This window comes from Alligator sinensis, unplaced genomic scaffold (genome assembly GCF_000455745.1).
Source record: "Alligator sinensis unplaced genomic scaffold, ASM45574v1 scaffold199_1, whole genome shotgun sequence".
In the NCBI taxonomy this organism is placed as follows: Eukaryota; Metazoa; Chordata; order Crocodylia; family Alligatoridae; genus Alligator; species Alligator sinensis.
In genome coordinates this window covers 299,133-313,958 of record NW_005842008.1, presented here as the reverse complement: position 1 = coordinate 313,958, position 14,826 = coordinate 299,133, and the positions used below count along the sequence as shown (strand labels likewise).

Genomic DNA, 14,826 nt, shown 5'->3' with positions numbered 1-14,826 from the left:
CTGGGCCGGGCGCCGAGCCAGGTAACGCACCGCGCAGGGCGGCCCGGGCGCGGGGGCCGGCGCCGCTGCCCCGCAGGACGAGGATGCGGCGCTGCTGGCAGCCGGGGTCACCCTGGCCGCGGGGCTGGGAGGTGCTGCTGCGACCATGGGGCCAGGCCCGGCATCAGATCCGTGCAGCCAGGTGGCTGCAGAGCGGCCGAGGGCGTTGTGGCCCGAGCCTGCCCCTGTGCTGACTGAGGGGAGCCCCGCACCCCGGGTGGTCCATGCTGACCACCTCTGCAAGCTGGGGAGCAGTTGGGGTGTCGCAGCTGCCTTTTCTGCTTCCTAGTCCAGCGACTTCTGGGCCCAAATCTGCTTCATGCCAGGTGCAGGAGACCATGACTGACAGCCCCGTGGGCAGCCTGCCCTTGGCTCAATACCCGTTCCCTTCCACTGCCTTCTACCTGTGCTAGGTTTGCTTGGAAATGCCCAGGCCCTGAGCCCACAGGCTGCCCCCCTGGCCAATAGGGCCAGCCATTTCAGAAAGGAAAAGGAGGTAGAGTTCCCAAGGAGGTTCCTGTTGGCACTGCATAAAAACAGCTCTCTAAGCAAAATCTCATTTTGCAGGATTAGCAAAAAATGTTCTTTTTAACAGTAAATCTCCTTGCGGTAGGTGTGCTGTGGAACTCAGCATATTGGGAAACCTGTACAACAAATCTTAGGTTAAACGTTAGGATATTTTCATAACACAAGCGCATGCAAGTCTGCAGAAGACCCTGATCTATTTGTAGCCACATGTGGCCTTTTTACTATGATTTCTTCATGGTATTTTTGTCTCATTAAAATGCAAAATTCCACACATGTATAACAACTTAAAAAACCCCAGAAGTTTATGTACTAAGGTGGATAAAATGATTGGAAACTTCTGCAACCATACTTTTGATTCTTCTGCATAAAACTTTTTGTTACCAGGACTGCCTGGCACAGGTGACTTGAGAGCTGCAGAAAGAGAATAAGACGGAAGAAAATTCATCTTTAAAAGCCGCTAGTAGATTGTTTAGATGCAGGGAAAATACAGCAGTTCCATTATTGGTGAAGAGTTTAGAGCGCATGGAGGAGCAATGCAGTGTGACAGTCTTGTTTTACTGACTTATTATCAGAGCTGATGTTGCAACCTGTCTAATAAGATTGCAAATACAGCAAAGTGATGTGGTGCAGACAGTAATTCATGAATTAGAACAAAAACTCGAAATCATCTTAAACATTTTTAATTTATATCTTTTTCTCCAGGAACCTTGAATCCTGTACCAAAAGTGACAATTTGTTGCATAAAGAAACATTAATGAGAAAAAGGAATATACAAATAAATTTGCAGCTGAATTTCACAAAATGAACTTGGCTTATTATGGAAATTGACTGAAAGAAGGCCAGAACACTTCAGTGAGTTAGGTATAACATCTCTAGATTTCAATGTGTTTACCCCTGAATTTACTACACTATACTCATTCTTTCTTCCCGCGCTCTGCATTCTCTTTAGAAAATCCAGTATTTGTAAATCCCTTGTTTCTCCAGTGCTAGATGCTATGTGCAAAATAACATACTTGGAAAAGGCTTTGATTTGATGCTGTTAAGAGACAAATGGCAGAAGTAACTTCTGTATGTGGCACATAGGAGGGAGATTGGGGCACATTTGCAGATAGGGCAGAAAGCAGAGCAGTAGATGGGGAAGGGGAGGGAACTGGAGTGATACTTGGAGAGGGCCTTAATTTGTGGCACACCTGCCAGAAAGGTTGCCTCCCACTGCTGTAGAAGAACATTGCTACCTTTAAGCTTCTCTGTTTCCATTTTGCTGACCTGGCTAGTTAGAAGAGAAGATGTCTTGGGCATCCTGCATATCTTTTCTAGCATAGTGACAATTGACTGAAACGTGTATAAAAGCACTGGTATTAGCAACTGAATAAACAGAATGCTGAACAGCAGTAGCAATTTTAAATAACTGCCTTTTGAGTTTAATTACGGATATTGAATTTAAGAGCTGATAATAGTTTGTGCAAATTTTCTGAGAGCAAAATCTGTAACTTACTAATGTGTGTGCCCTTCTGCTTCAGATTCTTCAAAGTCACCTCTGGAGCAAATGCAATTTGATAAAAGGGTAAAGCGATGTCTTAACATTAATTGTACACTTATTAATTTTGGCTACTATTTTGAAAAAAACCTCTTTAAATTTAAAATTGAGAAAAGAAGTGGAATAGTTGCATAATTATTACTGCAGTTCATGAAGAAACTATTTTCACAGTGCATTGGATTTAGCAAAGACTCTTGAGCCACAATTCTGCATTAACTAGATGGGAGTTATTGATTGTGTCCCAGAAGAGTGTGGGCAGTCTAGAGCCTAGTGTTTTTTTGAAGGAGATTTTTTTTCCTTTTCTTCAAGAGTAAGCAAGTAATGCTCTTCATAGAGGACCATTTTTACATTTTAGTTACCTTGTATCCCTGTACAGTGTATACTGTAAGTGTAGGCCGTGTCTAAACAATTACAGTGAAATGGATTTTTTAAACATTTAATTGGACCACACTCGCCCTTAAATGCTGTTCCCTCTTTGTATAAGAGAGATTCTCTTCTTTGAATTATTATTGAATAATTTTAAATGCAGGAAAAATGTTTAGTTGCTGAGTACTTTCTACTGTCCACCAGTATGCAGCAGTTATGGTCTAGAGATAAAACATTGCAGTAACACACTTAAATTGCCAGTGAAGTTAAAAGGGGAAGAAAGTGGCTTAACAGTGAGTATGCATGTTTGTTTTCCCTACCCTGAATATTAATAGAATAAATTGACATTTCCTAGTCATCTTAGAGGCTGTTCTACCTAACACCAAGACTGGCATACCTGTGCTGATTTATGGAATCTTTAGCACAGCTTAGTAGTTCTAGAAATAACTGAATTGACTAGTTGGAAATGGCATCTCTAAGGAATAGCTATACTGTTTGATATTGAACAGTTTTGTTGACTTATGTAAATTGATCATTTGATGGTATGACACTTTAGAATTTCTTGAAATTCGTATGAGGCTAGGAGGATGTTAAGTTAGACAACTCAGCATAATGTTAGGATTTGCTACACTTCAAAATACTTCTGTAGTGTCAGTGCGTGGGTAACTATTTAAAGGATGCCTAAAGTTGATAGCCAGCTAAACAGTTATGATCATTATATAAAGCTGATTTGAAAAAAAAAAAAAATGGAATTGCAACTCTAAAAATATTTTGCAGTTAAACTACTCAGCTTTGAATTATCGTAGAAATACAATGCTAGAAGTTGGCTTTATAATCTGTAATATTTGCTATCGGGTGTCTTTAGGAGGGAAATTCATTTTTGCAAAGCATTTCAATTAACACAGGTTTGCTTTGTTAATACAAAATCAGTACTAGATAACAGGGCTTCCAAATGCCAGACAAATTAAACAAATTGGTTATATATCAAAAAACAAGTAACAGGAGGTCTTTTCAGGAGACACTGAAGACAATCTAATTATAGCTTTGCTTTAGTGTTTTGTGGACCAGCAGTTACCACTTTTATGTGGCAATACCTCACTTTGTAGATATATGTTTCCAAGTTACTGGTTCAACATACAAAATTGGATGTAACTTTTGTGTAAACTTCACTTGTCCTAACTGACATCTTTTGGTGTGCATAATGAAATGTAGATATAATAATCTCAATAAACATGTTTTATAACGTTAAGAAAAGGTGGTAGCAAGTGTGTATACATTATGTCTTCAGGATAGAATGTTATGGTAAATTGGAAACATGAGCTTTGTTCTATTTAGGAACAACGTGCTGGTGAAAAGTCCTGATACCTTGCCTTGCCCTACTTCTCAGAAAGGAGGTTGCTGGGATTTTTACCCAGAAGAGGTCTGACTGCATTATACTTCCTACCTAATAACTTGGTATGGCAGGAAAGTTGGCTTGGACCTTTTTGAGGCTTTGTCTATTGTGGCAGCACCTGTAGAGGAATTTTCCATTTGAAGCTCTATTTGTATGAACTACTGGAAGGAAACTGATGGCTTTCTGTTTCTTTCTGGCTGCAGTGGCTAGGGGATAATGAACGTAGTTTTGCTATTCTGTCCCTTCAAGAGCACCCAGGATGTCATCGTGTTAATTATTACTTTTACTCCCCCATCATCTCTTTAGCGCGGTGGCTGTCCTTTGTAAATATTTCTGGTATTTGCCTCTGGTGCTGTTTCAGTTTTCTAATTGTAACCTGAAACTGAAGTAATTCCTGAGCATTTGTCTGTGACCCACAGTGCACTAATGAAACTAACCAGTTCTGTTGTTCTGTCTTGCATCCTAGGATGCAGCAGTGGTTTTGGAGATGTGTGCAGACTCAAAACAAATTGCACTCATTTCATATTTGAAAGCCTAACTTCTTAAGACTGCAGAGAATTTTTTAAAATTAAAGCTTAAAATCTATAAGTGATACAACTTGTGTCTCCATGGATTACCAACCATAGCTTTCTGCTGGCTCACAAATGATGACTTGGACTATATGAGCATTAATTTTTGGATATTGCAAGTGTCTCACTTTTTAGAATAATCAGCTCTTAGTTCTGTATATTTCTCAGAATTTTGCACCATTTTAGGTCCTGAATTGCCCTTGGCATCAGTGGGAATCCTAGGTAATTTTTTTTTTCTGTGACCAGTTCTCCTTATACCCTAGTCCAATAAATGAAACTGATATTGCAAGCACCAATTATGCCACTGGTGGGAAATTTTTCCTAGTAAAGGTCAGTTTTCTGTGTTCTTGCATAAATGCTTCTAATATTATATAAACAGTATGATCATAGTCACATCTGTGCTGAAACAATGCACTCTTTGATGTCAGTGGATGGGAGTTACAGTGGATGGCTTGGAAGGAGAGCATTGAACTGGGTTTGTCTAGAGTGCTCTGTCCCCTGCTTGCTGCCCTCCCTGGCTAAAGGATATATCTTGCTGTTCTGTTTAATAGCTATTACTGAATATATTATCTGGGAATTTGTCTAGTCCCTTTTTGAACCAGGCTATACTATCTGCATCTACAGTCTTTTGTAGTAATGAGTTCCACAAGCTAACTACCTGCTACATAAAAAAGTACTCTTATTCATTTTAAAGGTGTCTCCTACTAACTTCAGTGGGTGTCCCCTACATCTAGTATTCTGGGAATTGATGAATAACAGTTCTCTTCATTTTGTCCACACCCCTCATGATTTTATAAAACTCTTATCATATCCTGCCTCAGCCTTCTTTTTTCCAAACTGAAGTATCCTAGCCTTTTTAATCTCTTCTGGTATGGCAGCTGCTTCATATCCTCGTTCATTATGATTGTTCTTCTCTGTACATTTCTTAATTCCGCTAGATTGTAGTAGATTTTGACTTCCCTCCATCTTGAAAAGTGACCATTTAGTAGGGCTGTGTGAAATGGACCCTATTCGATTAGGCCGAATCCGATTTTGACGATTCAATGCTGGATTCGGACACAGGCACAACTTTAAAAGTTTTTTCTACATACCTTGAGGTAGCAGTGCGGCTCGTGATCGCTGCAGTGCTGGGGTGCATGGAGCATCCCACAGGAGCACAGGCGGCTCTCCAGCATGCTTGGCAGCGAACCCAGAAGTGGACTGGAAGTGTTTCCAGTCCACTTCTGGGTTTGCTGGGGAGTGCGCTGGGGGGGACCCCCCATGTCTCCCCGGCTTGGTGATTGGCCACAGGGGGACCCTGGGTGCCCCCCCCCCAGACCCAGGAGGCACCAGTTGCCGAGCCAGGGAGGTGCAGAGGAGGCCCCCTGCATGCTCCCTGGTGTACCAGGAAGTGGAGTTCCGGCCATGGGGTGGGCGAGGGGATGCTTTTCTCTGTGCAGGGAAGGAGCGCCCCCCTCCCCCCCCTTACCTGAGCTTCCCTGGCTGAGGCTTCTGGCTGGCGGGGCGGGTCCAGGTGGGCCCTGCTGTTGTGGGAGTCCGCTGGGCTTCCCCTGGGTCCTACTGCCCTTGGTTCCTGTCATTTTTGACAGGAACCAAGGGCAGAGAAATATTAATTTTCCAAATGTTTTTAGGGGCCCCTCAGGCCGGATAGAATGGCCTCGCGGGCCGTATTTTGCCCACCCCTGATTTAATACCAGGCATTCTAGTTCACCCATCTTATTTTTTTAGGCCTCTGGCATTTTTGTAGAAGATTAATTATATCTTTGCCCATTTGCAAGTTGCTGCATGTGCTCTTTGTTTGTGACTCTAAATATTCTAACTTACAGGTATGGGTAATGGTGAGGCTATTTCTAACTCCCTTACTAGCTTGTTCAAGAGAGTATAGACTTTGAATGATGCCCTCGTTTGGGGTTGCATCTTTTTGACTTGTGTGGTTTTTTTGCACATGTTGATTTTTTTGTAATCACTTAATGAACTTGAACTGGTGAATTCTGAACTTATTTTGAAAATATTTTCCTGTTTTCTGTGGAAAGAGACATAATAGTAGTAGTTGAGATTTTAAAAAAATGGTAGTAGGGATGAGCACTAGATATTGTACTTTGAACATTTTCATGAAGTAAAAAGAAGGCAGAAGAACAGATCATAGTGAATTAGTCCACATTAGTTATATCCTGATTTTTCTCTGTTCACAAATCCAAAATTCTTTGATCAAAACATGCAAATCTGCTTTTCTGCTATTAAAATGAAACACCGCTAGAGAGAGGAAAGAGAGAGGTATCAGGTGAATATAATGTTTTATTGATATATTTATAATTTTAAAGCAATTTGGAAGCCTACCAGTGCCTCAATCATTAATAAATTCTAAATACCTATATAGATATCGATCGATCATAGAAAATCAGAGCTCCCTCTGCTTTCTTTGCTCACCAGTACATGGGTGCAGCCGCGACTTCCCCCAGCTGCTTTGTGGTGCTCAACAGCCTTGATATGCCGGTGCCCCTCATTCCCAAGCCACAGCCCTGTCCTGCAGCTCCCTTTCCACTCCCAGCCTGCAGCCCCCTGGTCCAGTTAGTGCCCCTGACTCCTAACCTGCCACAGCCCTCCCTACCCCCCAGCCCTACTGGTGCCCCTAACTCCTGACCTGCAGGGCCCCTTCTTCCTTTCCCCCCTGTTCTGCTGATGCCGCGCTCCCTACCTGCTCTCCCCAGCCTCCCAGTGTGTGGGGAAGGTGGGTGTGTGAAGCGGGGGGGATACCCCATCATAGGCAGTGTCGGGGACTCATGGAGGGGCATGTGTTTCCCCCAGATTTTTGTACCCACAACAGGCACAGGGCTGCAGCCTGGCCAGATTGGACACAGGCAGGAGCCATCTCTGTGGCCCAGCAGGTGGGACCTGGCATGGGAGGGCACCCTTGCACCAGCAGTCTGAGGAGTAATGGAGTGGGGGAGGGCACACTGTCCTTACCTCCTGAAGCTGCTCACATGTTGGGCCGCAGCTTTACCCTGCCTTCATGACCTGGCTGCTGCTGCCACTCCCTTCAGGCTGCCTGTGATGCCCCACACTCTACCTCTATGGTAGAGCTGCAGCCTGAGGGGAATGGCAGCAGTGGCTGGTACGTGGTGGCGGGGTAGAACTGCAGGCCAGCGCATGAGTGGCTGGCAGTGGCAGGAGGTGAGAGCAGGACAGCTCATCCCCAGTCTGTTACTCCTTGTGTGGCTGTCTTGGGGGTCCTGGCAGTGGTGACAGCAACAAGTCTTGCCACCCCACTCTGCCCTCCTGTTCTGGATCCCACCCGCTGGCCCACAGAGGCGACACCTGCCCATGCCAGTCCAGCCAGGTTGCAGCCCCCTGTCTGCTGTGGGCACAGAAATCTGGGGGTACATGTGCCCCATGGATGTACTGCCTGTGCCTCCCCACATACTTAGCTGTGGTAGCTGATTTGTACCGCGCTGCCTGGCTACCACATGCACATGTGCATGTGGTGCCCCCTGCCTGTGTTTGCCCTCCTCCCATTCATTCCCCCAGTCCCAAGCAGCCCCTTGCAAGCTGGAACTCTGCCAGCCTGCATGGGGAAACCTGTAGTTTCCTGCATTTTTCTCCTTTAAAGGAGAAAATCCACCTTTTTCCATGCTAAAAGGAAAACTTGGATATCTGGTTATAAATAACACATACGCTGGAAGCACTGGAACAGCTATAATAAGAATTAGGGATAGTTTGTAGTGTTAAGAATTGAATTTAAGAACTGATGGTGTCAATACAGAAAGGCAGTGAGTACTCGTTCCAGGATTTTGTTATGCCCACACACAAACCCACAAGATGTAACAGTGTAGTATCCTCATTTCACAGCTTTTCTGTTTTCTGACTTGTTAGATTGTATGCTCTTTGGGTCTGGGATTGCTTTCCTTTATATGTCTGTACAAAGACTAGAATTTATTTGGCACAACAGCAATGTCAGTAGTTTGAGGTAAATTATACAAAGAACTGTCCACACCTTAGGCACCAGTGGGAGAAAGAAAGAAATGTGACTGACATCCAGATTAGGATGTACTTGCTAGATTAACCTATCTCCTTGCTTTCAAATTTCTTAGTAGGTTAGGCTTACATATTGTATTGTAACTGTTGAATTGTAAATTCCCAGTGTGTCCTTTTGCTGCACATATGGCAGAGAGAATTAGGGAGAACATCCTGAGCTAGATGGAGCCAGGCCTTGTTGACCCTTTCTGGACATGTGCTAGTGTCTCAATCCTAAGAAGAAAAAGAGACATTACCACGTGTGTTAAGAGGCATGTACAGCTCTGCACAGAGGACAGAATCAACATGGAAATGGTACTTGGATCTGTGTTCCAAAAGAATTGAAATGTATGGTGTTTTTCAAATATTATAACAGGCAGTAGAATAACTTTTGAGCTTTTCTGAAAGTATCTTGACTACTTCCAAGAAATGAGAGTGACTGCAATCTTCCAGCAAGATTGTTGAATGCGCACAATTAATTTGAGGTCTAACTGGTGTGAGGTGGAGTGAGAAGGCTGATTCCATTTGTGGCTTCATTGGATTTTTTCTTTAACTAGGCAGCTTTAACAGCTTTTTGGGAATACCAGGAGACAGAGTTGTGGTATTTTGCAATGAAGAAACTAGTTTGAATCTGGCTTTCACTTTTCAGCCCAGGAAAGGTTGAAAGTATGCATCCAGCTGGGGGCAGTAAATGTTAGAGGTATCTTAGACCTTCTTCAAGAACTTCTAAATTTAGTGTTAGTTTTAATAGTTTATCACTGGGGGAGTTATGTAAGTAGGAGCTGATACAGTTCTCTGTAAACATGCTGGAGGTTTGTTCTAGAGCAAGGAGGAAAGTTCCTCTAAATGAAAAGGCTCTTTAGAATATTGCATCAGTTTCTGAGCAGATTTTATCAAAAAGATATAAACAAACTAAAGAGTTTGGGCACTCTGAAGAAAGTAGTTTGAGATCGGAGCCAATATATACTTACAAGGCAATATAGCTTGGCTCAGGAATTGTTAAATTATTCCAGCTAAATCAGTTCTCAACATGGTTTAGTTGTCAAGTTTTGAAACTTTGTTTAAAAAATAGCATGTGGTAGAATATGATTTTAAATGATCTTTTTAAAGTATTAAGTAATAAAACCACATTGGATGTTGGTTTGGGTGGAATGTTACTGGTGCATTCTATGCATTAACTTTGTTAGTTCTGCTGCAGATACAGCTGGAGACCAAGGGGAGTTTAGGCAATATCCTTTAAGTATTTGTAGGTGCAAATATCTGTGGCAGTGGTTCTCAAACTTTTCAGTCTCAAGGCATCCCTCAGAAAATGTCAGCTCTTAGTTTTTGCTTGTTTTTTGACAATACAAAAATAATAGAGGAACTCAGAGTGACCATAAACAGGTCAGAATATTTCTGATGCTATGGATTCCTATTTGAAGCCTGTGAGTTACTTGTGCAATATATTTGTACATGCAACAGTGCTAACCTTGCTTGGGACCCTAGTTGAGAATCACTGATCTATGGAGGAAAAATGCCATAGTGTCTGCTAGTATGGTAGTCTCTCAGTTGTTACCAAATGAGCTGTCTTGCTCAGATAGTCAATTGAAGTACAGCATTAGGATCCAGGAGAAAAATTGATACAATGTTGAGAGGGATTCTTCAGAATTGTTCAGAAACTTTCCCGTGTGACCTCAGATCAATATTCATTTGGATATGAGATCAAGCTTTTCTTCATGTTGAGATGCCCTTCCATTGCCATTGGTGGTTTTTAGTGTTGTCCCAGCTCAGTTTTCAGTTGGCTTTTTCTGATGCAACAAATTCAAGTAATGAGCAAATTAATAAGAAGCCACATATGCTTAAATTTCTGTTCTTGTTATGTTCTTAGTACTGATTGCAGTTAACACTGATTTTGAGTAGATTCAATATCGTTCTAGGAATCTGTTAAAGAAAAATAGATGTTAAGTAACGGCTTAATGGGGAGGATAGAAAGAAGTCAGAGTGCTGCTATGAAATGCAGACATCAAGATAATGATGCATTCTTTGTTCAGCTTTAGAACTGACACTCACTTGAATGTCACCTCGAAGCACTACTATTAATTACTAAGAAAAAATTACTTGCTTTTTCTCTCTCGAGTCTTGGATTGCATCCTTTGACACAGATGCAAGGTTGCTGGGTGACCTTAAGGGACCTCTGACAACTAGTGAAAAGGTTTGAAGAACATGTTTTGATGTCAGGTTATTTTCCAAGCATTGTTAAAACTTGAGGAACTTTTGGAGATTTACAAATGCCCAGGACTACATGACCTCCCGAGGTCCCTTCCAGCCCTACTTTCAGTGATTCTAGGTAACTGTTTGAAATATTCTAAAATCAGATATTTGGAGAAGTTTCCCAGTTCTTTATATGTTACTTCCTTGACTTTATCAAGGACTCTTGGTATGAATTCAAGAGTCTGTCATGGCGTCTTGTTTCATGAATGTAATGGTGAAGAAGCCAGAGAGCTTATGGACTTGATAAAACATGCCTTAGGTATTCCTTCACAAAAATTCTATATAGTAACCCTTTGAATATCCCTTTCTTTGTAGGTGTTAAAACATTTTAAGTTACTGTGAAATAAGGGTGTTAGGCTCTAGATTTGGTTTCAGAATGACCTACTATGAAATTCCTAAGGTATGTTTTACTTCAGGGGCGTCAAACATCCACCTCCACAGGATAGATGAGAGGTGCAGGGCTGGTCTGCAGGCTAGATCTGACTTGCAGACCAGTTTCATGCACTATTTCCAGCGCACAAGACTGACCTGGTACAGCACCTTGTACAGTGCATGCCCTGCACCAGGCCTGTGTGTTGTATGCAGTGCACTGGCCTCAGTCCATGGCTCACATTTGGAGCTGTCAAGGGGAAATGTACTGCATGAAGTTCCCATGCCAGGCTGGCCTTATGACCTGATTCATGCGTGTAGGGCTGGTTATGGAACAGTCTGGACCAGCCCCAGAGCCAGCACACAGGGCTGGTCCAGCAGGGTGCTGTATGCAGCATGTTGCCCCAGTTTGGTGCCCAGTGTCACAGCAAGTGTGCCTAGTCCAGCCCTACATGCTGCATGCACCACACTCTGGCCCTGGTCTAGGGCTTGCACTACACATGGTGTGCAGGGTTGACATTGAATATACACTGAATGCAGTGCCCTTGCCAGACCAGCCCTGCATGCAGCACAGCCCCAGAACAGCCCGCTGTACCACATGCAGTGCCCGTGGAAACTAGTCCACTGTGTGCTGCATTTGGCACATGGGGTCAGTCGAGACGTATGGGGCAGATTTTAGGATTGTTGTTGTGGCCTCTTTTTTTTTTTGTCCTTCTTAGGCAGGGGTTCTTCAGTTCTCTGACTCTTCTGTATCATGTATAGTCCTTCTGGGTTCTGACTAGATATTAAAGGTGGAAATGCATGTTGCCTGATTTCTCATTTGTGCTGCCTAGACCATGAGGCTGGCAGAAATGGGAAGCACTTTGCCCTGTTGCCCCAGACCCATGGTGCTGGTCTGGGGCAGCAGTGGAAGTAGGGAGATCATGTCATCCCATGTCCTACACTATCAAGGGTGGGACAAAGAGCAATGTGCATTTCATGCAGTCAAGTGAATCAGCTGTGCCATGATGCATTGCAGCACAGCTGAATCACTCCATTTGACAGCATCTGTTTCTGGCCTAAAATGGAATAGTCTAACCCTGCAAGTCCTAATTTGTGCTGTATTATAGAGACTACTTTTAATCGCAGTTGAGACTGTCAGGTCCCACGTAGTGATTGACAGGAAGGTAGAAACCTCGTGCCCAGCAGATGAACAGAAGAAATTATCAGAAATTGTTAATCTTAATTTTTAAATGGGCTCATTGGATGTTTGTCTGTCTCTTCCCTGTTCCTCATCAGAATGCAATCTAGACACAGAATGCGTTGGCAAGACAGCAGAAGGCAAGCCATTTAAGTTCTGTTCCAAATAGATGGGGTATTTTCTATTAGTGTTTTGGGGTTCTGTTTGTGGCTTCATAAACTGCCTTCTTTGTGGCAGTGGTTCTCAACCTTTTTGACTGAAGGCACCTCTTGGAAAATGCCACCTCTTAGCTGTCACACTTTTTTTTTTTTTTTTACGACAGAAAAGTAAAAAGCGAGTCATCTTTGCAGAGGGCTCAGACCGACCACCGTAGGTCAGAATATTTTTGACGCTTTGGATGCTTATTTGAAATTGCTGTTGGTGTTGCACCCTTAATAGTGCTAGTATTGTGTGTCACCCTGAAAAGGATCTCATGGCACCCTGGTTGAGAATCACTGCTTTATGGTGTGCTTTCAGGTGGGCCTTACAATGTCTGGGCTCACTTCAGATATGTAGGCTGTAGGGTCACTTCAGATAATCTCTGGGTAAATTTGTTGTACTTCAATAATACTAATGGCCATTTTTATTCAGTATTTAAAGGTCAGATGATTAAGACCTGGATTGACAAAAGTGAGCCTATTTTTCCTAAATTTGAGGGCTTGTTTTGGTTTGGTTTCAAGAGGATTATAGGTTTGGAACTAGATGGTGCAAGTTACATATGGTGTATATCTGGCTGATAAAAAATCCCACCGTCTGGTTGAGAGTGCTTCTTTTTATACCTTAAAAAAATCATTTGGATTAATTTCCTGTCCAGTTAGAAACCTAGTTTATGCTGTCTGTATTTTGAAGTGAATTTGATTACTCTGGGAACAACATATGTAAAATGACTTTTTCCATTTGTTCTGGATTTATTTCTAATCTTAGTTGACATTGGTTTGGAAGAATCTTCTAGTGAAGGTCTTTTGGAGTCTTTAGCTATTTTCCCGTAGTCTAATAGATGACAAGAGTCTTAGTTTATCCCAGGTAGATGGATGGGGAAGTGTCTTGTCTGCAGAAGCACAGTAGCGATGCTCTGGCCAGAAACCAGTGTGTCTGTGGAGGACTGGCTTCCCAGTTGCCTCGGGGCATGGTCCTGGACCGTGCTCTGCCCTGCTTTTTTTCTGTGGGGTTTTTTTGTTTGTTTGTTTGTTTTTTTGATACCTGGATTTCCAGGTATCAAATTTTCAGCCTGCACTGGAAATATACAGCATGGGGATTTTTATTTTTATTTTTTTTGTTCCCAGTGTGCCTTTTGTGGCATCTCAGAGTGCTTTGAGATGCTGCATGAGGCACGTGCAGGCTTGTCTGGATGCTCCCCATGACTCCAAATTGACATTTGCAGTATAACTTGAGGAACTGGTAAAGAACACTTGTTTGAAATGTCAGCAGAAACCAAGCTGAATGCTGAGAGAGAGACTGATATTAACCATGGAATTTAAATAATGTGTTTATGGGAAGCTTAATTAGCAAAATCCAAATGTACTATAAAAAACTGTATTAAACACAGCCAGGTAAGTTGAAGTGGTTGACATCTGTAGTGTGCGTGCGTGTGTGTGTGTGTGTGTGTGTGTGTGTGTGTGTATATCTATATCTACAGAGAGAGAGAGAGAATCTAAGTACTAACACTATTCTGATATCACTATTCTGATGACTTCCTAAAAAAAAAAAAAAAAGGGAAATGAGCTTCTACATTTGTTTACGGTATTAAAAGAAGATATAAATATTTATGTATTTTTGTTTAATGTTAACCTGGAGTTTAAGTTTTGTGGCAGCCAGGGAATTTATAAAATATTATCACAAGAACCAAGAATAAAAGTTGAATAGCTGAGAGAGAGGACTTTTACTTAAACAAACAACCAAATGTGCACATGCACAAGCCCTCCACTATAAACAAGCCAAACTGGTTTTAAAAACCCGCTTCACTTTGGTGACTAACATTTTTGGATAAAACACATCTCATACTTTTTAAGGTTGTTGGTTGTAGCTGTGTTGGTCTAAGGACATAGGGAGACAAGGTTCTTTGGGTAGATTATATATTTTATTAGACCAACAAAATAGTTGGAAAAATTGTTCTTTGCAAGCTTGTGGGCACAAGCACCCTTCTTCAGGCATCAAGAGAATCTGGTGAATTGTGTGCTGTCCTGGGTACAACAGAAGGCAATATGCAAAATGCAGGTTTGTGAAAATGCAAATGCGGGCAGTGAGGATCACAGGGATGGGAGGCTATATATAGCAAGATTACAACTCGGGGTATAGACCTAAAGATATTTCTGAACTTTTACACTTCATCCTCACATACAGCATCTTCAGTTTCAATAACCAATACTTCCTCCAGACCATGGGCACAGCTATGGGTGCCAAAAGGGGCCCACAGTATACCAACCTTTTTATGGCCCACCTGGAAGAAGAATTCCTCAAGAAGTGCACCATCAAACCCATGCTATACCTAAGATATATAGATGACATCATCATCATTTGGACTGAAAACCTGCAGTCTCTGATTGAA

General features: G+C 42.4%; 1 protein-coding gene across 9 annotated transcripts in view; it reads left to right on the top strand.

The window, feature by feature from the left end:
- Nucleotides 1-14,826, top strand: part of ZNF644 (zinc finger protein 644) — an 85,438-nt gene continuing 70,612 nt past the window's right edge. For 8 of the 9 annotated variants that reach the window (XR_003093619.1, XR_003093615.1, XR_003093617.1 and 5 more), the window contains exons 1-2: nucleotides 1-21; nucleotides 1,270-1,428. The gene's annotated coding sequence lies outside the window, so the exon portion shown is untranslated. The remainder of the gene's footprint in view (nucleotides 22-1,269; nucleotides 1,429-14,826) is intronic. The other variant, XM_025201878.1, reaches the window with a different exon arrangement.